We start from the raw sequence: 24,779 nt of genomic DNA, 5'->3' as shown, positions 1-24,779 counted from the left end.
TCCTGTTGTCTCTAAAGATATGGAGGGGATGAGGAGGCGAGAAGCAGGCCACAGAACAATGTTAGCCCTTCCTTGTGCATGCTGTCTGGTCTTTCAGCTCCACCAAACATACAACAGAATAAAGCACTACATACCTGCTGTATCCAGTGACGCTTTCTCCAGTGGAGACGTTCTTTTATCTTCATCTTCTCCATTCAGCCTCGAACTCCATGACATCTGTCAACCACGTCTCGTCTCTGCAGAGTTTGCCACACAGGCATCTTAGATTCCTTACTTTTCCATCATCTTCCCCACTTCTCAATTCAAGCTCCACATCATGCTGCCCCAACAGTGTCATTCCTCTGCCACCCCCTATGTTGAGCCTACTGTTGCCCTCAATGCCTCCAAATACTAAACTGCAGAAAAAGTACCGCCCCAGTAGTAAAATTGCCCCCTATAGGGGCACCATTAGTAATCTGCTCCCCCATAGGGACTCCAGTAGATTTTAGGCCCCCATTAGTAATAAAGCTCCCTATACAGCTCTCAGTACTAATAATGTCCCCCGTAGTGCCCCCAGTAGAAATAAGGCCCCCTATAGTGCCTGCTTTACTTATAATGTCCTGTATAGTTCTTCCAGTAATTATATTGCTCCCAATAATAAGTGTCCCTATAGTGCTCTTAATATTAACAATGTCCCTACAGTGCCTCCAGCAGTAATGCCTCCTATTTTGCTTCCAGTAATAATTCCCCCTATAGTGCCACCAGTAATAATACTCCATAGTCCCCAAGTAATAAAGTGCCCCCCAAAGTTCCCCCAGTAATGCCCCCTATAGTGTCCCCAGTAGTATGCTCTCCAAGTGGTCGATTAATAAAACACCAAGACGTTATTCCCCTGCCATGCTGACATCTGTGGTGCACGCCACATGCCTCTTGTGTTCTGTGGTCTGAGACGCCTGTGTCCTGGCACAGGCAGTTGCAACAATGTCATCTCGCTGCCTGCAACCCAGTGCAGGCATGGGCAGTGATGTCATCGATGTGCAACCAACATGTGCCATTTGTATGCTACCTCATTTACTCCCGGTCCCTCTTCATATTCTGGTGCCTGGCACCAGGGACGTGAAGAGGAACTGAGAGACAGGAGCAATAAGTATGTAAATGTATTGGTCTGGTTTGGAGTTTGAATTAATTTTGAGGTCTGAATTTATTTTGGCTCACAGCAGAGCCTTCAGAAGAGTCCACCAGAGCAGATCGCCAGTGCGTCATTGGTGTATGGGTATATATAATTATGCATGCAGTTTTTTATTTTTCACGGCTGGTATGCATTTATGCATGTGACATATTCACTGCTTGTATATATTTATGTGTTTGGTATATTAACGGCTGGTATATATTTGTGTGTTATATTCACTGTTGGTGTATATTTTTGTGTGTGGTATATTCACAGCTATTTTATATTGTGTGTGGTATATTAACTGCTGGTATATATTAATGTGTACGGTATACTCACTGCTGGTATATATTTGTGTGTGTAGTATACTCACTCCTGGTACATAGTAATGTATGCAGTATATTAAATCCTGGTATATATTAATGTATATATGGTATATTCATTGCTGGTATATATTGATGCATGCCTTTGATTTTTATTGGGGGGAAGTGTCATTTTGATTTTTGCCTCTGGCAGCAGAAAATCTAAAATTGGCTATGCTTGAAATGACCAGAATACCCTTTAAAAATAAATAATATCATCCTGGCTGCCACTAAGAGGGGGAGTTTACTGTACACAAGAGCAGAGCGTCCGCACCGTAATCCATTCCTGCTGTACTCATGACCATCAAGTTTCTAGTCCTAGAAGTTCCACAGATAGAAAAACAGATAACAGTATCACAGGAGCATCTTTTTATTTAAGCAAAATGCATTGTTTCGGCAGGTAACGTTTGTCAAGCTTTACCTACAAAAATGTTGCACTTTTCCGAATGTACCTGCTAAATGCCCATTAAGAATTTTTCAAGGTGATCCTGTTTATACGCCTCCTATTAAACAGAATAAAAGATCTGTATGTAGTAAGCTCCTAAGATCTCCCTTGTGGTGCTGCAGACAGTCTGAATTTTATTTTCATTTAGCTCTATGGATGTCTGAAGGAGAACAGAGGTTTGGGAGCTTAGTGTCACCTTAAAACTAATTGACGTTTGCGGTTGGAATTGTAAAATCCTGCTTATTTGGTTTAGGAACCTATCACTACATCATTCTCTGCATTGTAGGACCATCTTCTAGTAACGCCTCACACGACAGACAATAGTCCGATTATCTCTTAGTCCAGGTTCACATCACCGTTTCATTTTCCGTTCTTCTGACCGATCTCCCTGTAGGAGTCTCCGTAACTTTGACTCAGCCAGGGCGACTCGGTCAGGGTCATCATATATGAGACCCAAAGCCCCAAAAAATCCCTCCACTGACCGGAGAGCCTGGGAACCAGGGGGTAACGAGAACGCCCAGGATTGTGGGTCCCCCTGAAGCAGGGAAATGACAATCTCAACCCGCTGTTCTTCATTACCTGAGGAGTAAGGGCGCAACTTAAAGTATAATTTGCAGGCCTCACGGAACGTCGCAAATTTGTCCCTTCCCCCAGAAAATCTGTCAGGAAGAACAACCTTGGGTTCTGTAACAACCTGGTTACCCATAGCAACCGCTGGAGGTTCCGGTCTGCTGCATATGCTGCTGTTGTTGGAGGACAGACGCCTTCAATCCTGCCACCTCCAAAGACAGGCCTTGAAGCTGTTTTGCCAAGGCAGCAATAGGATCCATATTGGATTCTAAGTAGAGAAAAAAAAAGAATTTATTTTTTTTTCTCAAAAATTAATGGCCAGTTATAATATCACAGTCGGCGTGACTATCACATACGTGACACAGAGGGAGGGAACAAGGAAGGCCCTGCTTAAGTGAGAGGGAAGGTGGTGACCCCTGACTCACCTAGCGGCTAGCACCTGGCTGCCCTGACGTCCCTAGACGGGTTCCTCACCCGTACGCCGATCACGTGCCTAAAGCCCTGGCTTTCCCTAAGCTGAGCCCTAGATAGTGAACAGGGCGGTGGGAACACTAGTCCGCACCACTAGCTCTAAAGGAAAACACCAAGGGAAGGACAGACAATACAAACTCAACATATAATCCCAGGTGGGCGACAACAGGAGACAACAAGAAGCCCAACAGGGATCCGGAGGGTAGCACTCTGGAACGACAACCAAGATTCACAACTCCAGTGGGTCAGTATAGATGTCCAGGCAGGAAGCTCTATAACTGGCAACTAGAGAAGAGTGAGGGGAGAATATAAGGAGGTTGGGAGTGGCAGACAAGAAACAGCTGAGGAGGAGAAGCTACGGATCCCTGATTGAGACAAAAAGGATAGCAAGGCAAACACAGAAAACAATCACTAAGAAACAACGTGATCTTTAGATTTAGAGCGCGCAGCCACCCGCTGCGACCTCCTGACCCCGGGTATAACGGAGTCAGACGTGGCTCTTGATACCCTCGTGACAACATGCCTACCTATGCGTGGTCCCACAGTCCTGGACACCAGAGAGACCGGCACTTTTTCCTATACTGTGCAAGCACGACCACTGTTGCTGGATTGCAGGGTGGTCGTCACCCCTGGATATGAGCAGTGTATAATATGTTTGAAAAATGAATCAAGCCAGCAAAAGAGGCAATATGGACAATCACAATACATTAGTAAGTGCCTTGTATTAACTTTCTCTACATGATAAATGCCGAAAAATGGTGAAGTGACACAACCCCTTTAACATCAGTAGGAGGCTATATGCATTCCCATCCATCCCATGCTCCATTTCACAATGAGGTGGACTATGGCTAGCACCTCACTGTAATAATTCTGAAATAGGAGAATGGGTTCAAGGACCGCACACTATATAAACGATGCCCTTAGTAAAACGTTTGCAAAAACATAATAGTGCAAGAATAATTTGGAAGCGGTATTTCAAATGGATCTAGAGAACAGGAACTATGACTCTTTGACATATAGTAAGGAGTTTATTTTGCAAGATGCACTTTTTCTGTCATATTTCTATCATAGAAAAGGAATCACTATGAGCAAGGCCAATCTCATAAGTAGAAAACGAATGTAAAAAGAAATCTTGGCGCTTTCACTAAGGACAGAATTAGTGGATAAGAGACTCAAGCATGGGACCATGGGCAGACTGGAAACCTAAAGTGATCCTGTGTAAAACAAAATGATCCTATGCTGTAGATGGGTCCAAAATGAGAGAAGATGGGGCCAACACAGGTAGGAGGGTGTCAAGACAAGTAGTTGGATCCAATACAAGTAGGCAGGGTCAGCAGTACCATAGTGCAGCATGAGTTACAGCCCCAGCAGAAGCAAATACCACAGTGCAGCACAATATACCACACCATAAGCTGCCCCCCTGTGGTGGCCATTGCTAACTGCCACATTATGTCCTCCTGTTGTCTCTAAAGATATGGAGGGGATGAGGAGGCGAGAAGCAGGCCACAGAACAATGTTAGCCCTTCCTTGTGCATGCTGTCTGGTCTTTCAGCTCCACCAAACATACAACAGAATAAAGCACTACATACCTGCTGTATCCAGTGACGCTTTCTCCAGTGGAGACGTTCTTTTATCTTCATCTTCTCCATTCAGCCTCGAACTCCATGACATCTGTCAACCACGTCTCGTCTCTGCAGAGTTTGCCACACAGGCATCTTAGATTCCTTACTTTTCCATCATCTTCCCCACTTCTCAATTCAAGCTCCACATCATGCTGCCCCAACAGTGTCATTCCTCTGCCACCCCCTATGTTGAGCCTACTGTTGCCCTCAATGCCTCCAAATACTAAACTGCAGAAAAAGTACCGCCCCAGTAGTAAAATTGCCCCCTATAGGGGCACCATTAGTAATCTGCTCCCCCATAGGGACTCCAGTAGATTTTAGGCCCCCATTAGTAATAAAGCTCCCTATACAGCTCTCAGTACTAATAATGTCCCCCGTAGTGCCCCCAGTAGAAATAAGGCCCCCTATAGTGCCTGCTTTACTTATAATGTCCTGTATAGTTCTTCCAGTAATTATATTGCTCCCAATAATAAGTGTCCCTATAGTGCTCTTAATATTAACAATGTCCCTACAGTGCCTCCAGCAGTAATGCCTCCTATTTTGCTTCCAGTAATAATTCCCCCTATAGTGCCACCAGTAATAATACTCCATAGTCCCCAAGTAATAAAGTGCCCCCCAAAGTTCCCCCAGTAATGCCCCCTATAGTGTCCCCAGTAGTATGCTCTCCAAGTGGTCGATTAATAAAACACCAAGACGTTATTCCCCTGCCATGCTGACATCTGTGGTGCACGCCACATGCCTCTTGTGTTCTGTGGTCTGAGACGCCTGTGTCCTGGCACAGGCAGTTGCAACAATGTCATCTCGCTGCCTGCAACCCAGTGCAGGCATGGGCAGTGATGTCATCGATGTGCAACCAACATGTGCCATTTGTATGCTACCTCATTTACTCCCGGTCCCTCTTCATATTCTGGTGCCTGGCACCAGGGACGTGAAGAGGAACTGAGAGACAGGAGCAATAAGTATGTAAATGTATTGGTCTGGTTTGGAGTTTGAATTAATTTTGAGGTCTGAATTTATTTTGGCTCACAGCAGAGCCTTCAGAAGAGTCCACCAGAGCAGATCGCCAGTGCGTCATTGGAGTATGGCTATATATAATTATGCATGCAGTTTTTTATCTTTCACGGCTGGTATGCATTTATGCATGTGACATATTCACTGCTTGTATATATTTATGTGTTTGGTATATTAACGGTTGGTATATATTTGTGTGTTATATTCACTGTTGGTGTATATTTTTGTGTGTGGTATATTCACAGCTATTTTATATTGTGTGTGGTATATTAACTTCTGGTATATATTAATGTGTACGGTATACTCACTGCTGGTATATATTTGTGTGTGTAGTATACTCACTCCTGGTACATAGTAATGTATGCAGTATATTAAATCCTGGTATATATTAATGTATATATGGTATATTCATTGCTGGTATATATTGATGCATGCCTTTGATTTTTATTGGGGAAGTGTCATTTTGATTTTTGCCTCTGGCAGCAGAAAATCTAAAATTGGCTATGCTTGAAATGACCAGAATACCCTTTATATAATTAAATAATATCATCCTGGCTGCCACTAAGAGGGGGAGTTTACTGTACACAAGAGCAGAGCGTCCGCACCGTAATCCATTCCTGCTGTACTCATGACCATCAAGTTTCTAGTCCTAGGAAGTGCTTCCGTTGGGTTCCGTTCCGTGCTTCCGTTCCGCACCATTCCGCATCTCCGGATTTGCGGACCCATTCAAGTGAATGGGTCCGCATCCGTGATGCGGAATGCCCACAGAACGGCGCCCGTGTATTGCGGATCCGCAAACGCGGTCTGCAATACGGCCACGGACCGCACATGTTCGTGTGAAAGAGGCCTTAGACGGAAAAAAAAAGTCCTACACAGTGTTTTTTTTCCCGCCTACAATAACGGATCTCAGACAGAAAGGATTAAAACGGATGCAAAATGTGTATAAATGAGCTTAATGGATGCTTAAAATACAGGATCTTTTTTTTGGTTTATTTACCTGCTCTTCCAATGGATCAGAAAAACTGAAAACTAAACGGTGATGTGAAGCCGGCCTTAACGTGCTATTGTCCATCACATATCTAATCACGGCTTCATTTGACTTCAGAAATCCCACACAGCGGGCATGCTCCCTCATTCCACGCTCATGGGTGTCTAGTTGTTCTTGACATTCACATTCATTTTAATCTCATTATATTGTAATATCGGTGCTATTACATATGTCCAATGTGTATTTCTTTCTGAATCCTTACTGTGCTATTATATTACTGAAATATAGATAATGGCGCTATTCCTTAACTGTCACAGCAAGCCAAGCATGAGTCATAAACAAACTGTCATGGGACGCTATTGACAGGAGCTGTAGGTGGCATTGCTAATCAGGCAGTGACCTTCAGTATGTATTGCCTGCCTCAGGTTCCAGTTAATTCATCCGCTGATCTTTTCTGCACACCTAACGCTCTAGGTGTTGCATGTACTGTACAGTAATGGAGTACCATTTGTAAGGATTTCCTCACAATATAAAGATTTATTGCTTGTATTGCTAAGAAGTTCTAATGAGATTTGGGTTATCTGTATATGTGTCTGTATAGGGCTAGCCATTTTCATTTATAATGATGTCACGTAATAACCAAGACAGAAAAGAAACATTGGGTTTCAGTAACAAAGGCAAGGCTAGAGATTAGAAATAAAAGCATCTGCCTTTATTTCAGAAACAGCTCCACTCTTGTCCATAGGCCAAGTCTGGTATCGCGGCTTGTAACAAGGCTGAGCTGCTTCTGGAAAAAACAGGCCCTTTCTTATAATCCTGGGAAAGACAGTATATAACCTTAGCAGAAGTTGTTCAATCAGTTGGCTGTTTTGTGTCCTCTTCTAATTTTACATTTTTTCTTTCTTCTTCTTGTTTTCTTCTTCGTCTACAATTTGTGTTGGCAACCAGATATAATTTTTTCTTTCACTTTCTTAGCTTCAGTACCCCGTGATCTGCCAGAATTTCATCTCTGTATATTAATCATTATAGTTTCTCATGAATATTCAATGGAGTTTCCACCCCTGCCTAGTCCTCTTTACATAATTTAGCAGACCAATCAGCAGACCTGGCCTGCCATATGACCGCAATACAGTAAACATGATTGGCAAAGCCCTCATTGAACAGATTTATAAGCTCCATCCCATATACCTAAACAGACATAGGCAAACCAGTTAGACTTATTCATTAATTAAAGAAGTTCTTCAGGATAGGTCATCAGTATGTGATTGGTGGGGGTCCTACTTCCTACAACCCTGCTATGGCACTCTTGTCAGTGCTGTGGCCTCTGTCTAGGCCAGTGGCATCACGTTCATCTGTCACATGGCTCAGGTGCAGCTCAGTCCTATTCAAATGAATGGGCCTGAGCTGCAATATAAAGCACAGCTGCTATCCAATGCTATCCTATCCAATGTATGGCACTGTGCTTGGCTAGCTGTGAGGAGGTCTCATTGCTCACAGACTTCAGCCTCTACTAGTAGCTAATTGGTGGGGATCTGATTCCCACCACCCCCACCGATCTCATAGTGATTACTAGAAATGAGCGAATGTTTCAAAAATTTGATTCGGCCGGTTCGCCGAATTTTTGGGAAAAATTTGGTTCGATCCAAATTTATTATCAGCGAATTACGTTAAAAAACGGCTATTTCCGGGCTGCAGAGAGGATGTAGAACACTGTGCCTTGCAGTAAGAAGCATAGGGAGTCTGCTGTGGTAGTAAAATAATACTGAGTCAGTATGACATGCAGATGACAGGGGTCACTCTAAGAATCACTGCACACTTCACTTATTTGGGCAGTCACAGGGCCAAAACTGACCAAATAACTGAAGTATCAACTCAGCCTAAGGCTACATGCACACGACAGTTGTTTCTTGCGTCCGCGGATGCCTTGTAATAAATGCCTATCCTTGTCCGCAAATGTGAAAAAAGTAGGACATGCACAATTTTTTTTGCTGAAGGGAAACACGGACAACGGACGCGGAACACAAACGGATGAACTATCAGCATTTTTTTGCTGACCCATTGAAATGAATGGGTCCCCATCCTATCCGCAAAAAAAACGGAACGGAGGCCGAGAAAAACAACGTGTGCATGAGGCCTTACAGGAAGCTGTTAGCGCCAAGAAGAAGTGCACTCCTTTTACACCGTCATCAGCTGATTCCACATAGATGTCTACAGAACCTCTTCTATTAAACGCTTATACAAGTAGAGCCCCCCTTACAGAGTGGAGAGGGTGTCAGCAGTAAGTTTGTGTTGACGTCACTGATTAATTTTCCCCATTCTCTGATCCGTCAGAACAATAACCCACAAAAAACGGTTCCTGTCTGTGGAGCATACGCCTTCACTCGGTCAGCATTTGCTCAATAATCCATCAGTATTGCTAATGCCAAAAAAAACAGGAGTGGATCCAAAACAGAGATGACACATGAATGGAATATTTGTATGTCTTCTGTGTTTTGTACTCACTCCTGCTTTTGGCTACCAAATCATAAGCCAATTCTGATGGGACCATACAGGCCTTAAAGCTGCTACACAGGCAGGATCCGTTGTGCGTCTCATTTTTCCTTCCTTCTGACAGATCAAGTGTCAAATAAACGATGATGTTGTCAGCCAGGCCGAAAGCAAAAAATGTGGACCAGTCATGAAGTGGGGAGGGTGGGAACAGCACGAGAAGTTCACAGAGTGGACCTATGACATAGTGGTGAGGTGGAAGCAGCATGAGGAGACCACAGAGTGGCCCAATGACAGGGTCTGGAGGTGGCAGCAGCATGAGTAGGCCACAGAGTGGCACAATGACCAAGTCTGGGGGTGGCAGCAGCATGAATAAGCCACAGAATGGCACAATGACAGAGTGTGGAAGTGGCAGCAGCATGAGTAGGCCACAGAGTGGCACAATGACAGAGTCTGGAGGTGGCAGCAGCATCAGGAGGAAGCCACAGAGTGGCACAATGACAGTCTGGAGTTGGCAGCAGCATGAGGAAGCCACAGAATGGCACAATGACAGTCTGGAGGTGGCAGCAGCATGAGTAAGCCACAGAGTGGCATAATGACAGAATGTAAAGGTGGCAGCAGCATCATTAGGAAGCCACAGAGGGGCACAATGACAAAGTCTGGAGTTGGCAGCAGCATGAGGAAGCCACAGAATGGCACAATGACAGAGTGTGGAGGTTGCAGCAGCATGAGTAGGCCACAGAGTGGCACAATGACAGAGTCTGGAGGTGGCAGCAGCATCAATAGGAAGCCACAGAGTGGCACAATGACAGAGTCTGGAGGTGGCAGCAGCATGAATGGGCCACAGAGTGGCACAATGACAGAGTGTGGAGTTGGCAGCAGCATCAGGAAGCCACAGAATGGCACAATGACAGACTGTGGAGGTGGCAGCGGCAAGAGTAGGTCACACAGTGGCACAATGACAGAGTCGGAAGGTGGCAGCAGCATCATTTTGAAGCCACATAGTGGCACAACGACAGAATCTGGAGGTGGCAGCAGCATGAGTAGGCCACAGAGTGGCACAATAACAGAGTCTAAAGGTGGCAGCAGCATCATTAGGAAGCCACAGAGTGGCACAATGACTGAATCAGGAGGTGGCAGCAGCATGAGGAAGCCACAGAATGGCACAATAACAGAGTGTGGAGTTGGCAGCAGCAAGAGTAGGCCACACAGTGGCACAATGACAGAGTCTGGAGGTGGCAGCAGCATCATTAAGAAGCAACAGAGTCGCACAATGACAGAGTCTGGAGTTGGCAGCAGCATGAGGAAGCCACAGAATGGCACAATGACAGAGTGTGGAGGTGGCAGCAGCATGAGTAGGCCACAGAGTAGCACAATGACAGAGTCTGGAGTTGGCAGCAGTATGAAGAAGCCACAGAATGGCAAAATGACAGAGTTTGGAGGTGGCGGCAGCATCATGAGCAGGCCACAGAGTGGCACAGTGAGAGTCTGGAGGTGGCAGCAGCAGCATCATTAGGAAGCCACAGAGTGGCACAATGACAGAGTCTGGAGTTGGCAGCAGCATGAGGAAGCCAAATAATGGCACAATAACAGAGTGTGGAGGCGGCAGCAGCATGAGTAGGCCACAGAGTGGCACAATGACAGAGTCTGGAGGTGATAGCATCATTAGGAAGCCACAGAGTGGCACAAAGACAGAGTCTGGAGGTGGCAGCAGCATCATTAGGAAGCAACAGAGTGGCACAGTGACAGAGTCTGGAGGTGGAAGCAGCAGCATCAGGGGGAAGGCACAGGGTGGCACAATGACAGAGTCTGGAGTTGGTAGCAGCATGAGGAAGCCACAGAATGACACAATGACAGAGTGTGGAGGTGGCATCACCATGAGTAGACCAGAGAGTGGCACAATGACAGAGTCTGGAGGTGGCAGCATCATTAGGAAGCCACAGAGTGACACAATGACAGAGTCTGGAGGTGTCGGCAGCAGCATCAGGAGGAAGCCACAGAGTTGCACAATGACAGAGTCTGGAGTTGGCAGCAGCATGAGGAAGCCACAGAGTGGCACAATGACAGAGTGTGGAGGTTGCAGAAGCAGCATTAGGAGGCCACTGAGTGGCACAATGACAGAGTATGGAGTTGGCAGCAGTATGAGGAGACCACAGACTGCCACAATGACAGAGTGTGGAGGTGGTGGCAGCAGCAGCATCAGGAGGAGGCCACAGAGTGGCAAGGTGATATAGTGTGGATAAGGCAGCAGCAGCATCAGGATACCACACAGTGGCAAGGTGACATAGTGTGGATACGGCAGCAGCAGCATCAGGATACCACAGAGTGGCAAGGTGACATAGTGTGGAGATGGCAGCAGCATCAGGATACAATACAGTGGAAAGGTCACATAGTGTGGATAAGGCAGCAGCATCAGGATACCACAGAGTGGAAAGCTGACATAGTGTGGAGATGGCAACAGCATCAGGATACCATAGAGTGGCAACATCACATAGTGTAGATAAGGCAGCAGCAGCATCAGGATACCAGAGTGGAAAGGTGGTATAGTGTGAAGATGGCAGCAGCAGCATCAGGACACCACAGAGTGGCAAGGTGACATAGTGTGGATATGGCAGCAGCAGCATCAGGATGCCGCAGAGTGGAAAGGTGACATAGTGTGGAGATGGCAGCAGCATCAGGATACCATACAGTGGCAAGGTCACATAGTGTAGATAAGGCAGCAGCATCAGGATACCACAGAGTGGCAAGGTGACATAGTGTGGAGATGGCAGCAGCAGCTGCATCAGGAGACCACAGAGTGGCAAGGTGACATAGTGTGGATACGGCAGCAGCAGCATCAGGATACCACAGAGTGGAAAGATGACATAGTGTGGGGATGGCAGCAGCATCAGGATACCATACAGTGGCAAGGTCACATAGTGTAGATAAGGCAGCAGCATCAGGATACCACAGAGTGGCAAGGTGGCATAGTGTGGAGATGGCAGCAGCAGCTGCATCAGGAGACCACAGAGTGGCAAGGTGACATAGTGTGGATATGGCAGCAGCAGCATCAGGATACCACAGATTGGAAAGGTGACATAGTGTGGGGATGGCAGCAGCATCCGGATACCATACAGTGGCAAGGTATCATAGTGTGGATAAGGCAGAAGCAGCATCAGGATACCACAGAGTAGCAAGGTGACATAGTGTGGAGATGGCAGCAGCAGCTGCATCAGGAGACCACAAAGTGACCCGGTGACAAAGTGGGGGGGGGGTGGGTGGCATTACTAGCACCCGCTGACAATGGTGGGTGAAAGAAGGAGTACTTGGCATCAGATGTGTGGCATCAGGCGGGTGGCAGCATCAGAGTAGTGGCTGAGGCAGGTAGTCAGAAGAAACCAGTCTCTTTTGTCAAAGTGTTGGTGTGGCACCGTGGATGATCTAGTCTGATGCATCTGGAATTGGTGGGTGGAAATCCTAGCTGATCCACCAGTCAGTCTCTCCACATTTTGGGTAGACAGGCAAGTTCTCTTTGGGGTAACTATGGCCCCAGCCGCACGTAACACCCGCTCTGATGCCACACTACTGGCCGGGCAGGACAGCTTTTCCATGGCAAACTCGGCTAGTTGCGGCCACAAATCCAGTTTGGCTGCCCAGTAGTCCAGTGGATCCTTAATGTGGGGTGGCAGGGTGCTGTCCAAGTATGCCACCACCTGCTGGTTCACGTCCTGCTTTAGGTCTACCTGCTGCTGAGTAGTCTCTTCACTGTGCAGGTGAAGAAAGCTACTCATCAGCGACTGTAGACTCAGGCTGCTGCTGATGGAGCTGGTACTGTCCGCAGCAGTCATGGCAGAGGAACGTGAGCGCAAAGGGCCCCCCCCCCCGGTCAGACCTGCGAGAGGATGGACGATGGCGCAGATAGGCAGCAGCCAACTGACTACATAGGATGTCTGTGTAGTAGTCACTTTGTACTCCCTCTCAGTGGGTGTAAGAAAAGCCCCCATTAGGGACCGGTAGCGAGGGTCCAACAAGGTGGAGAGCCAAAAGTCATCCCTCTGCCGAATGGTGACAATTCGGCTGTCACTACGCAAGCAAGTGAACATGCATCGGGCTATTTGTGCAAGTGACTCGGAGGGACTCCCTGCCTCCATCTGCACTGCATACTGCCACAGTGTGTCTGGGTCCTCTGTCTTATCTTCCTCATCGCCCTGTAGCTCCTCTGGCTGCTCCTGCTCCTCCTCTCCTGTCACCTGAGTAGAAAAAACAGCCATTTTGCTACACATTGCTTGTGCATTAATCTCCTCCTCCTCCAGTTCAGCCCCCACAGGGCTCATGTTGCCGTGAGATCTAGGCACGACGTCTCCAGTGCCCTGACCAGCCATTGTTACCAGCATCTGTTCCAGGACATGAAGCAGTGGAATGACGTCGTTCATCCCGTAGTCCTGGCGACTGACAAATAACATGACACCCTCAAAGGGCCTGAGCAAATGGCAGGTGTCACGCATGAGCTGCCACCGAAGTTACACAGGGGAGTACTGCTATCCGTTTGGATCATCAAGAAATCGTTGATGTCCTTTCTCTGTTCGTATAGTCGGTCCAACATATGGAGGGTGGAAACTTTGCATATCAGCCTATGTTGGGGGATGCTGTTCTACCTCTGCAGCTCAAGTAGGGTGTGCTTTGAGGTGTACAAGTGGCTGAAGTGCATGCAGAATTTCCTGGCCATTTTTAGGATGTCTTGCAGATGGGTGGAAGACTTCAGGAACCGCTTGACAACCAGATTAAACACGTGTGCCATGCAGGGCGCAAGGCTCAGCCTTCCTTGATGCAGCACCGACACCATGTTCTTCCCGTTGTCGGTCACCATGGTTCCGATTTTGAGTTGTCGCGGAGACAGCCACGATTCAATTTCTTGATGATTCACACGGAGCAGTTCCTCCCCTGTGTGACTCAGTTCGCCAAGGCAAACCAGGTGCAGAACAGCATGACACGGCCGTGCCTGGCACGTGATATCCTTGAGGGGCACTGTGACTTGTCCCTGCAGTGGAGGCTGAGGACGCAGACATTGTTGCAGGACCAACGGTGTGAGAACGTGAAGGCGGACACGGCGTGACCTGGCCAAGTTGCTGGTGTGACTGTGCAGGAACCACATTCAGCCAGTGGGCCGTAAAGGACATGTGCTGTCTCTGACTGTAGTTACAACTCTACACTTCGGTGCTGCCGTGCACTTTGGCAGACACGACATGCTCAAGGACTGGCCCACCTTCTGTTCTACATATTTGTGCAGTGCTGGTACTGCCTTTTTGGCAAAGAAATGACGGCTTGGGACTCTCCACCTCGGCTCGGCACAAGACATCAGTTCTCTGAAAGGTGCAGAGTCGGACCACTTCGAAAGGGAGGGACTGCTCACTAACAACTTGGACAGGAGCACGTTCAGCTTCTGCGCCGTTTGATGCGTGCACGCATACTGCTGTCTCTTGGCAATTGCTTCGGTTATCGATTGCTGACAGAATGAGTGACGAGGAGTAGGAGGAGCATCATGAACAGCAGACGATGGGAGGGACAGACAGCTCATTTCGGCTGAGGTGCCTTGACTGCCAGAAACCGGGTGCGTGCCAGTGGGTGATGCAGCGGTTGCTGCGGCAGGCTGGACCACCACATCGGAGCCACAGATCTCCCAGGCCACTGGGTGGCAACGCTGCATATGTGGACGCAGGGCTGTAGTGCCAACATTGGCACCCTGGCCACGCTTCACTTTCTGCCCACAGATTCTACATATGGCCAGGTTCACCTCCTCCGGTGGCTTCACAAAAAACTGCCACACCGCCGAGTAGGTGATTTTCCCCCCAACAGTTTGCACTGAATGACTGCTACCGCAGTTGCCTCTGTGAACCCCTGCACCACTACTTCGCGGGCAGGTAGGCTGCTGCGAAGCAGGTGGTCTACCCCATGCCCGTTTGGCTCCTGACCTCCCACTGCTGCCATCCTGCGATCGTCTTCATCATCATCGAGTAGTGTCGGCACATCACTGATGTCCTTCTCAACAGTCTCCGGGTCAGGAGCCTGACCGCTCGCAACACCACCTCCCACGCCACTCTCCTCATCACTACTTGCCCGCCTAGTGGAAGTAGCGGCGGATGTCTCCTCCAAATCTTGGCTGGCCAGTAGCTGCTGACTGTCCTCTAGTAGCTCGTCCTCGCTGTATAGCGGAGCTGAGCCCACAGCATACAATACTTCTGTGGGTGATGGAACAGCAAAGTACAGAGGCAGGTTGAGGACAGGTGAGGGCACAGGGCCTGCTCCCGGTCCATGCCAACTAAGGGTTGTGTCTGACGAACCCACCGACTGTTGGCTGAGGGTGTCTGAGGTCACTTGGGATGACGTGGATGACCGAGTTAACCAATCAAGAACCGCTGGGTTGCTGGTCAAGACACGACTGCTAGATGACACCGGGAGCTCAGGCCTCTCGCTGCGACTCATGCTGCCACGACCCCTTAGTCTGCTGCGACCTCTGCCTGCGCCAGAAACATTTAGGCCTCTGCCACTCCTCTGTGCATGGCCTAGCACTTCTCTGCCTGACATACTTTTAGCAGAACTAAATAAATTAAACGCAAATTAAAACACCCCTAAAAGCGACTAATATATTTTTCTTGTTGTACTTAAATACGCCCCTATAGGCTTTCACCAAAAAATAATTGCAGAAGTGAACTGAGAATATATTTTTCTTGTAGTACTGAAATACGCCGCTATAAGCTTTCACCAGGAAAAAATGAAGCAGTGAAGTGTGTATCGATTTTTCTTTTTGTTACTGAAATAGGCCAACAAACGCTTTCGCCGGGAAAAAAATTAAGCAGTGAAGTGTGTATAGATTTTTGTTACAGAAAAATGCCCCTATACACTTTCACCAGAAAAAAATTAGGCAGTGAAGTATGTATCGATTTTTTTTTTTTGTTACTGAAATAGGCCAACAACGCTTTCACCAGGAAAAAATTAAGCAGTGAAGTGTGTATCGATTTTTCTTTTTGTTACTGAAATAGGCCAACAACGCTTTCACCAGGAAAAACTTAAGCAATGAAGTGTGTATAGATTTTTATTTTTGTTACAGAAATACACCCCTATACGCTTTCACCAGGAAAAAAAATTAAGCAGTGAAGTGCGTATAGATTTTTCTTTTTGTTACAGAAAAACGCCTCTATACGCTTTCACCAGGAAAAAATTAAGCAGTGAAGTGCGTATAGATTTTTCTTGTTAATGAAATACGCCCCTATATGCTTTCACCGGGAAAAAATTAAGCAGTGGAGTGTGTATCGATTTTTCTTTTTGTTACTTAAATAGGCCAACAAACGCTTTCACCAGGAAAAAATTAAGCAGTGAAGTGTGTATAGATTTTTATTTTTGTTACAGAAAAATGCCCCTATACGCTTTCACCAGGAATAAAATTAAGCAGTGAAGTGCGTATAGATTTTTCTTTTTGTTACTGAAATAGGCCCCTATATGCTTTCACCAGGAAAAAATTAAGCAGTGAAGTGTGTATAGATTTTTCTTTTTGTTACAGAAATACGCCCCTATACACTTTCATCGGGGAAAAAATTAAGCAGTGAAGTGCGTATAGATTTTTCTTGTTAATGAAATAGGCCAGCAAACGCTTTCAACTGGTAAAAATTAAGCAGTGAGGTGCGTATATATTTTTCTTTTGGTTAAAGAAAAATGCCCCTATGCGATTTCACCAGGAAAAATTGAGCACTGAAGTGTGTATAGAGTTTTCTTTTTGTTACAGAAAAATGCCCCTATACGCTTTCAGCAGGTAAAAATTAAGCAGTGAAGTGCGTATGGATTTTTTCTTTCTGTTTCTGAAATAGGCCAGCAATCGCTTTCAACCGGTAAAAATTAAGCAGGGAGGTGCATATATATTTTTCTTGTTGTTAAAGAAAAATGCCCCTATACGCTTTTAGCAGGTAAAAATTAAGCAGTGAAGTGGTTATGGATTTTTTTTATCTGTTGCTGAAATAGGCCAGCAAAAACTTTCAATCGGTACAAATTAAGCAGTGAGGTGCGTATATATTTTTATTTTGGTTAAAGAAAAATGCCCCTATATGATTTCACCAGGAAAAATAAAGCAGTGAAGTGTGTATAGATTTTTCTTGTTGTTACAGAAAAATGCCCCTATACGCTTTCACCAGGTAAAAATTAAGCTGTGAAGTGCATATAGATTTTTCTTGTTGTAAATCAAATGCGCCCCTATACGCTTTTACAGGAAAGAACGTAAACAGTGAAGTGCGTATCTAATTTTTTTTGTAGGACTGAAATACGCCCCTATACGCTTTCAACAGTAATCACTGCAACAGTGCAGTGCGTATATATTTTTCATTTTTTTAATGAAATACGTCCCTATACGCTTTAACTGGAAAAAACTTAAACAGTGAAGTGCGTATATATTTTTCTTGTAGGACTGAAATATGCCCCTATGTGCTTTCACCAGAAAGACCTGCAACAGTGCAGTGCATATATATTTTTCTTTTTTAACTGAAATACGCCCCTATACGCTTTGACCAGAAAAACTAAAACAGTGAAGAGCATATATATTTTTCTTTTTTTACTAAAATACACTTTCAACAGAAATCACTGCAACAGTGTAGTGTGTATTTTTCATTTTTTTCCGGAAATACACCCCTATACGCTTTCACCAGAAATAACGTAAACAGTGAAGTGCGTATATATTTTTCTTGTAGGACTGAAATACACCCCTATGCGCTTTCAAGAGAAATCACTGCAACAGTGAAGAGCGTATATATTTTTCTTTTTTTTACTAAAATACACTTTCAACAGAAATAACTGCAACAGTGCAGTGTGTATTTTTCATTTTTTTCCGGAAATACACCCCTATACGCTTTCACCAGAAATAATGTAAACAGTGAAGTGCGTATATATTTTTCTTGTAGGACTGAAATACGCCCCTATGCGCTTTCAAGAGAAATCGCTGCAACAGTGCAGTGCGTATATATTTTTCTTTTTTTAATTAAATACTCCCCTATACATTTTCACAAGAAAAACCTGCAGCAGTGAAGTGCGTACATATTTTTGTTTTTCCACAGATATAAGCCACTAAAGGCTTTTCAACAAAGCACTTGCACCCCAACAACAAATAGCTGGAATGACAGAGCTGTCTAATGGCTATTTGGATCCCCAAATAATCTTCCCTGCACTTGCAAATTGCTTTCTATCACTGTCCGTAGCGCCTTCTGACGTCTCTGCCTGCACTCAGATGCTGTGTAATGATTCCTCCCTATCCTTTCCCTGCACTTATAAATATTTTTTTCTGTCATTTTTTTCCACAATAAGGTTTTTCCAATTGCTATCCCTAGCTCCTTCTCACGTCTGTCCCTGCACTCTGAATGCTGGAAAATGTCTGAATCCAAGATGGCTGGGGTATCTATAGGGCTGTGACATCACAGGGCTGGCTGCTGATTGGCTGCATGCATGTATGTCATCTGGGTGATCTTGCCTTCCCAGAGTTCCTTGCCCCATGTCCTCAGTCCTCACACGTGTAGCCGCCATTTTAGCAAAAATGCGATTCGTTACCACGAAGCGCGATGAAATTTGCATTTGTTGCGTTTTCCTGAAATTCGGAACGAATTCCACTTTGTTAGCTTCGATTCGCTCATCTCTACTGATGACTTATAAAAATCCCAGACAACCTGTTTAACGAATTAAAACCTCCTGAATAATGGTGAATTGGGGCACTAATAAAAAGATATGCGACTTTTCCAACAGCATTTGTGCAAAAATGTTTGCACAAGTGCTGTTTCTTCACCACTTTCCTCAAAAGGGGACATGGCGAGGGTGGAGGTGGGGCCAGTGGCCTTGCCACAATTATCTTAAAGTTTTCTGGTGTAGAAGAGCACTGAAATCTACGCCAGACCGGCGCTGGCATACATTTTAGTTTGGGTTTCTGGACTGCCGGATGCTGAACCTAATTTATGGTGAGGGGTATGCCTTGTCATATATTAGGTATAGTCTCTGGCATTGCGTGGGGTTATCATAGACCGGTGTATGAGGCTGGTCTATGATAAATCAGGACCATTGACTCTATTTTAATGAACCCTTCCACTAGACTATACCGTAATACAGCATTGATTATAACTGATGAAACACTGTTAGATGTCCCCTCCTGTCTAGGTGGTATATAGAAATAAAGCATGGTTATATGCATACAGTGATATGCACGTGAGTGTTTTTTAATATGTAAAGTGCAGACATTGACTCAGACTGAAAAGAGCAGAGAGTAAAGTTAATAAGTAGAAAGCCATTTGACACATTTATCCTGCTTCTCTTTGCTCAGCGATCTTTTATTTCCAGAGAATAAAAAATTAAAAGGATGACTTATGTGAAACGCGACAGAAAAACATTGCGAATATATTCGAGACTGCACTCTTCACAGGATAGGAAACACAACATGTGGCTGTTCAGACAGACTTGACTGGGAGGCAATTTTACGACAAGAGAATTCACTTTAAGATGAAGCTTTCCTTTGATATTAATTATTATCTTTGCTATTAATGTTAACAATCCAAATATCGCCTTCCTACAACTGTCAAATTGTAAATTATATTGTGTCTCCTGAAGGATTATGTGATCAGCTCCTGCTGTGTTGTGGCCTAGTTCCATAATTGCCAAAAGTGACAAGACAAATGAAGAGCTGATGTAATAATCAGTAACAAGTTTGTGCAGAAAATGCAGATTTGTAGTACTTTTAGATTAAATGAGCAGAGGAGACCATTATTGTGTTCAGTATTCTGTAGGATTAAAGACTATGCAATAAAAAAAAAAAAAAATCGCATATTCAACAATTATCTTGACTCTAGGGCTCCAAGGCGACCATGATGCTTTTTCCTCCATGAAGAAACATTGTGGTTGCGATTGTGGTTTTACCAGGACCATCATGTAGCCATGGAGCCCTAGTCTACCGTATTTTGTGGAACGGGATCGGTTACTGGCTATATAAACATTCTGTAATATTCTGCAAAAGGTGTGCAAATATAGATTTCACTCTCTGTTCAGTACATATACAGTATATATTCCGTTACTGACTGAACCAGGGCTAAGAAGAAAACATATTGTTACATATAAGTATACATGAGACTTACGACTAAAACCTAACACTGCAAATAGCTGAAAATTCTGATCTGAAAGTAATTAAGCACAAGATCACCCAGCTCAGATCCAGGAAGCTCAGATCTTTGATTCTGTTTGAAGAGCATTCCTACTGTATGTTTAATATGGGTCAGCAGTTGGTCATATCTCTCTAATTCTTCATTAAAGGGCATCTGTCAGCAGATTTGTACCTATGACACTGGCTGACCTGTTAAGCTGAGTTCACATCAGCTTTCAACCTTTCTGTTCTCCTGCTCCGTTATAGGAGCAGGAAAACGGAAATGATGGATTCGGCACATAACTGAGACGAACGGAGCCTACGGACCCCATAGACTATAATGGGGTCGTTAGGTTTCCGCTCAGAAGACTTTTGTCTCCGCTTCAAAAATCTTCCATCTGAGCGGAAACCTAACGGACCCCATTATAGTCTATGGGGTCCGTAGGCTCCGTTCGGCTCAGTTATGTGCCAAATCCATCCTTTCCGTTCTACTGCTCCTATAACGGAGCAGGAGAATGGAAAGGCTGAATGCTGATTTGAACTCAGCCTTACAGGTGCACTTGGCAGATGAAGGCATCTGTGTTGGTCCCATGTTCATATGTGCCTGCATTACTTAAATAATGTTTTCATATATGCAAATGAGACTGTTACCCCTAGAGGCTCTGCTCTCTCTGCAACTGCTGCACTTTGACAGGGCGAGGTGGTGTAAATTATATCATGCCTGCCTGGCCCTGTCAATGAAGGGTGCGGCAGTAAGAGCTGAGCCTTTAGGTGTAGTGGCAATGCCCCTGTTGCTCCTATAGGCTCATTTGCATATATTAAAACATAATTTTTCTTAGCAATGTGGGTAGAGGCATACTGTATTGACAAGTGAAATGGTAATACCCAGTTGCCAATGCATTTATACATTTCCCGGAGGAATAATAAAAGATATGCTCTATGCAGAGTTCTAAGAGAAGATGACCCAGTAGTGTTATTCCATGAGGTATACAAGTAGGGCTGAAAGACCTTCTCCTTTACGAGGTCCAGGTATTGAAAGGTTGATTAAGCCGCCCCTGTCCCTATAATACACCAAAACCTTTTTACTTTAGTGTACAATCTGAGTACATGGTCAGGCTCCATTATAGTAGATATACGATTCTAAACCCGCATCTGTGGGTGCAACTAGAATGTGATCAGATTTTCTGTTTGGTGGCGACAATGTCTGCTGTCTACTACACCATAAGATGTGGCAACTTGCGTTCTTGGATTATGATGAATTAAGACATGAATAAAATTACACTGCAAACAGAGCAGGTCTGTAGTGTAATGGTAACTCTTCTGCCTGACATTCTAAAATCCATAAACAGCACCACTTCTCAACAGTTGTGTCTAGAATTACAATCTCTTGCCCACCTAAATTGTTCTCAAGTTGCAATACCAGGCCTGGTCCATGGAAAAAAGTGTCACTGTTTCTGGAAAAAAGAGCAGATAATATTTTTTCTAATCTGATAAAACCTTTAGGTCATCTTGCCCTAGCACAAACCATAAAACATACATTTTTTTTTAAATGTGCAATGCTGAACTGCTTCCAAGGCAGCCTGAAAGTAATAATCAAACCAAAGACATTAATAGTGCATTAGCTGTATTTGCTTTCTAACACTCTGATATGTGCTGTGCTGGAGTCATAGATCATTGCACAGTCAAGAATATAACATCTGCTTATGATGTAGGAACAGAGATAAAAGGTACTCGTGTAAATTAGTATTACAGTAAGATTAACACACAGCAAATGACCAAAAGAACTGCAAGGCTGAAAGGGATACTTACATCAGAAAGGGGTATTTCTTTTACACTCAATATACATAGAAAACAATGTTTTAAACATTTTTTTTGGCAGTTTTTAATTTCAGCAGTACTATATCATTGAAAATGAAATGCAAACTATTGTCCTTCTGTACTAAACACAGAGAACTTATAAAACTATATATAGCTAGGGATCCTATTGTTTATTTTATTGATGGTTTAAGGAAATATGTTATCTATTAGTATAATAGTAGACTGTAGAATTGGGATAACATTTAGACAGCTCTATTGTTCTGTTGATAGGCCTAGATAAAGATGCCCACAGAAGTGCAATGTAATGTGTGATGCTCTAATTCAGTCACTCATCCCCCTTTCCTCTCTTGTCTGAGAAAGTTAACCAAGGCTGTTTGCCGTGCTAAAAGTCCAAACAAAGGAGGAAGTTAAAGGGAATGTCTCATCAGAAAATTATCTATTCTAATTATCTATCTAATCACGTTTTTATTTTTTACATGTCACTATATTTTAGAAAAATGTATATAATTCTGCAATTTTTCACACTGACCACTAGGCCTATAAAGTGTTGAGACTTCCTGTCTTTTGAGAGCAGCTATATGAGGCCATGGGACACAAAGGACAGAAGCTGTCCCACTGACTACTATGGGAGAGTTTTTTAGACATGCATTGTGACCTGTTAGGAGGGAGTAAATAAGCTGTGCTATCACCTATTGTGAATTATGGATTCTGTGTTACCTATATAGAGGTGTTACTTGTCATTGCAATTGAGTCTGTGGCTATAATGATAATAGCTATTGAAACATTACCTGCTACTAAACAGGAATCATGACATATTATCAGACGTTTACGGACAATGTGGAAAATTTCAGCATTATATATATTTTTATTAAATATAAATAATGACATGGAAAAAAAATAAAAGAATTTTAAAAATATGATTTAAAACAACAGGTCATTTTCTGATGACACATTACATTTAAAGCTAGTGCAGGAAGTACAATACATGGACTGTCTTAAAAAAATTATATCCAGTATACCATTCACTCTTTTATTTTTAAGTTATAGAATATTCATATATAGGCTGTTAATATATGATAACAAACATTTGATGGTAATGTCCCTTGTGCTTTCACCATCCGTGTGGCTGCTCCGCAAATATAGGACATGTCTATACCTTGCTGCAACATGCCGTCCACGGACCCATTGGTCTGGACCGTGATGCGGGCGGTGCACGGAGCTGTGTTTTGTGGATCTGTGTTTTGGGGACAGCAAAACACTTACGGTTGTGTGAATGCACCCTAAGGGAAATACTTACTCACATGAGATGTAGGCCTAAATTTGAGGTTATTGCATAATTTTATCTCAAAACTCCAAACAAATAGTTCTGTTCATGCGTTCAGAATTTGGTAAATCTCAATAATACATTCTGTTCAGAAATGTCCCTGAGAATGCTTAGTTTATTTATATAAGTGATTTCTAATTTACATTAGGCCATAACTAGGCAATAATAGAGTAATAAAAAATAATGAGGACTATCTGCCATAATATCTTCGTCGAGGTGGCACTCCTAGGAGTCTCTTAACTGATCATGATGATAGGAGATAGATATGCTGTATTCTGGCCACAGTTCTGTGGGTTTCATGGGTTTAGCATATGCACAAGAAGCTGTATAAGAATCTACATATATTAAAAGCTGTCATCTGTGAGAAGATGTGTTCCCCCCCCCCCAAAAAACAGCACCACACTTTTCCATGGGCTGTGCCTGGAAATGTACCTCAGCCCCATTAAAGTAAATACAACTGGGCTGCAAAACCAGACACACCAAGCGGACAGGAGCGGCACAGATTCTGAAAAAAAAATTAAATCATATTTTTAGTCACAAACAGCCTCATGTATTTAAAGGGGTTATCCGGGAAATAATATTGATGACCTGTCCATGGGATAGATCATCAATATCACACTGGCGGGGGTCCGAGTCCAACTGTTTCAGAAAGCTGCGCTGGATTACTGGAGCTCCGGTGAGTGCTGCGGCCTCCTGGGCGCTTACCAATCACACTGGGGTACATCGTATAGCGGTTGTGCTTGGTATTGCAGCTCATTCTCATTGACTTGAATGGGACTGAGTTGCAACTAGGCCAATGTGACCAATGTACGGTGATGTCACTAGCCTAGAATGAGGCCGCGGCGCCTCACGGAACTTACTGGCCTCTTCAAACAGATCGGCGGGGTCTGGGGTGTTGGTAGGTCATCAATGTTAATTCTTCTATGGTTACATAGTTTCCTTGTGTGGATGCATCAGACTAAACGATCTCATATTGTATTACAATGAGATTGCTTCGATATCATCTTACAGAACAATGCTCATCTCTTGCTGTATGATCATTAAAATGATAATAAGCATCTTATGAGATCAGAGAAGGGTCTGCTTGTCTCCACAAACAGCACCACTCTTGTCCATGAGCTGTGTCTGGTATTGCAGAACTTTCCCCCCATTCTTTGAATGACAGCTAAGCTGCAATAACCAGACACGGTATTAGATTTCTCTTTTCTAAGTAATCAGAATGAGTAGTCACATTATAGACTAACCAGAAAAGAAATAAGCTCCTGCTCCTGAGCAGTAGAGATAAGCACATTTTTACTGCCAATTGAACCTATTTGTTAGTTTTGATTTTTTTTTACATTTTACTAACAGATAAATGGATTCTCACCATAGTTTGTGGACTCTCTATAAACTGGAGAAGCACAATG

Source organism: Bufo bufo, chromosome 5 (genome assembly GCF_905171765.1).
Source record: "Bufo bufo chromosome 5, aBufBuf1.1, whole genome shotgun sequence".
Taxonomy (NCBI): Eukaryota; Metazoa; Chordata; class Amphibia; order Anura; family Bufonidae; genus Bufo; species Bufo bufo.
Note: the sequence above shows the minus strand (reverse complement) of the source record.